This window comes from Macrosteles quadrilineatus, unplaced genomic scaffold (genome assembly GCF_028750875.1).
Source record: "Macrosteles quadrilineatus isolate MER2022 unplaced genomic scaffold, UCM_ALF_1.0 Scaffold_1__1_contigs__length_201487025, whole genome shotgun sequence".
Classification (NCBI taxonomy): domain Eukaryota; kingdom Metazoa; phylum Arthropoda; class Insecta; order Hemiptera; family Cicadellidae; genus Macrosteles; species Macrosteles quadrilineatus.
Window position 1 is genome coordinate 72,018,334 of NW_026542594.1, and position 3,206 is coordinate 72,021,539.

Consider the following 3,206-nt stretch of genomic DNA (forward strand, 5'->3'; position numbering starts at 1 on the left):
GGGATTTACTAATTCTTCTTTGCAGTGTTTTATGATTTTTCCTGTTATGTCGTCGAAGCCTGCAGAGTTCTTGGATTTTAACCTTTGTATGAGGAGCACTAGTTCTTTTTTTGTGATCTTGTTAAATTTGCATAGCGGTGGGACGTTCTTTCCTTGGGTATTGTTCAAGTTGGTTTTGTTTTGGGTTTCTATTAGAGGTTGTTGGGCGAAGAATTTATTGAAGATATTTGTTATGTGGTATGGGTCAGTCACCATTTTGTTGTTGTTCAGTAAGGATATCTGTTCATGAGTCTTTTGTTGACTGGTCCTTTCTTGGTTTATTACATTCCAGATTGCCTTCGTCTTATTATCTGACGAGTTTATCTTTTTCATGGTTGTGCTTGATTTTTTCTTTTTTATGTTTTGATCATAATCTTTGTTAGCTTGGGTATAGATGTCTTTGTCCTTGTCTAGGCCGCTTGAATGATATTTATTCAGTGTTTCGTCTAGTTTCCTTTTTGAAGCCGCTATGTTTTCATCCCATAAGTCCTGAGTTTTCTTTTGTGTTAGCTTTTTTTGTTCCCTTGGCATCACTTCATTGATTTTGTCTGTTATTAGGGTTAAAAAGGTGTTGTATTTATCATTAATTCTTTTGGCCTTGTATACATTATTCCAATTTATATTGCTGAGTTTTGTTTTTAGTTCATCCAGTTTTTTTACGGAGAAATTTCTTGAGTATTTGTATGTGGCTTTGACGCGATCTGGTTTCTGTTGTACATTGCAGATTAAGAAGTGGTGGTCTGATATGGTGGTTTGACAGGCTACAGTTTTGATTTTTTCAGATTGGATGTTAGTATAGCATCCGTCAATGCTCGTTTTTGTTGTTGGTGTTATTCGGGTAGCTGGGATGTCGTAGATGTGGCATCCATGTTCTATGAGTGTGTGGTTAAGATTTTTTATACTAGGGTCTTCGGGTCTTGTGGCTTTAAGATATCAAAATTTGCATCTCCCACCACAATGATTTGGTTTTTTTTATTTGATGAGTATGGCTGTAGTAGTTTACTAAGTTTTTCAAGGAAGATAATTTCTGTATTTGGGTTTGGGGATCTGTATACTCCAATCAGTATTAGGTTGTGGCGCTTGAATTTTATTTTAACTGCTAAGGTTTCAAATGTTTGTTCTTCTTGTTCATATGGTTGTATTAGTGATATTTCATCTATGGTGGTTTTTAATTTATTATTTTTGTATAGTGCTATTCCTCCCCACATGTGTATATTGCGACAGAAATTTGTATGCAGTTGATAGTTCGGGATTTTTATTTGAAGTAGTTCCTCTTTTTTGTGTCCATGCTCCGATCTGGTTCATGTTGCAGTATTTCAACTTGTAGTCTATCTAGTTTGCCTTGTAAGCCTCTTTGAATATTTAGTGAGAGGATTTTCAGTCTTTGATCTTGTATTTTGGTTTTATCATTTTTTCGAATTGTGGGTGGGATTGCTGTTGGAGTTTGAGTTATGTTTAGGTCAGGGATTCGGTCATCTGGATATTTTGGTTTTTTGAGATTGTTTTTTGGCTTTCGATTTCGTTGCGTTTGGGACTTTCATTTGTATCCATTTGATGGGTTTTCTGTTCATCTTTTTCTGGTGTGTCTCTGTTTGTGGTCAGGTTTTTTTGGTTTGACTTTGGTTTTGTTGGGCTTTTGTTTTGCGTCATCCCATGGGATTTGGGGTTACCCATTAGGCCTATGTTTGATCTTGATGCGTTACTTTCAGGTAAATCCATTGTTTTTATTATTTGCCCGGCCAGTGTTTCGTCTCCTTTCGGGTTTGGGTGGATGCCGTCATTTGAATAGAGTTCCGCTCCGAATGTGCTGGTTATATCAATGTAGTTTACATTCAACTGGTCGCACATGAATTTTAGTGCTTCGTTTAGTTGATCGGTGTAAGTGTTTGGTACATCCGCTCTGTAGAGTAGACTATGTATGTACTATCTTGTGTCTTTGTGTACTTTTTTTAAGGCCTCTATGGTGATTGGTGAGCCAGTATGGACTTGTGTGAACCTGGCAATAACTCCAGCCATAAGTAGTGCGCGCGGCCAAAAAAATTTATTGCTGGCCGTTTTGCGGCAAAATACGTCCGCGAGCAATATTACCGATGATGCCAACAGATAGAGGACACTTTAACGGACACGACAGTATCAATATCATGTACCTGGGGGATAAGTTAAGGGGGGTAAAACCAGCAATAAGTTGTGCGCGCGCCCGAAAAAATCTATTGCTGGCCGTATTGCGGAGAAATACGTCCGCGAGCAATATTACCGATGATGCCAACAGATAGAGGACACTTTAACGGACACGACAGTATCAACATCATGTACCTGGAGGATAAAAAAGGGGGGTAAAACCAGCAATAAGTAGTGCGCGCTCCCGATAAAATCTATTGCCGGCCGTATTGCGGAAAAATACGTCCGCGAGCAATATTACCGATGATGCCAACAGATAGAGGACACTTAAACGGACACGACAGTATCAACATCATGTACCTGGGGGATAAGTTTAGGGGGGTATAACCAGCAATAAGTAGTGCGCGCGCCCGATAAAATCTATTGCCGGCCGTATTGCGGAAAAATACGTCCGCGAGCAATATTACCGATGATGTCAACAGATAAAGGACACTTTAACGGACACGACAGTATCAACATCATGTACCTGGGGGATAGGTTTAGGGGGGTATAACCAGCAATAAGTAGTGCGCGCGCCCGATAAAATCTATTGCCGGCCGTATTGCGGAAAAATACGTCCGCGAGCAATATTACCGATGATGCCAACAGATAGAGGACACTTTAACGGACACGACAGTATCAACATCATGTACCTGGAGGATAAAATAAGGGGGGTATAACCAGCAATAAGTAGTGCGCGCGCCGGATAAAATCTATTGCTGGCCGTATTGCGGAAAAATACGTCCGCGAGCAATATTACCGATGATGTCAACAGATAGAGGACACTTTAACGGACACGACAGTATCAATATCATGTACCTTAGGGATAAGTAAAGGGGGGTATAACCAGCAATAAGTATTGCAATAAGTAGCGGCTAAGCGACTACATAGAACATAGCTACTGTGCACTGGTTCTAGTATAACAGACAATGATTAATGGTTAGTGCAGCAATGGTATAGCAATTGTTAGTACAGTTCTGAAATACAAACAAATGAAAGCGTGTTAGTTA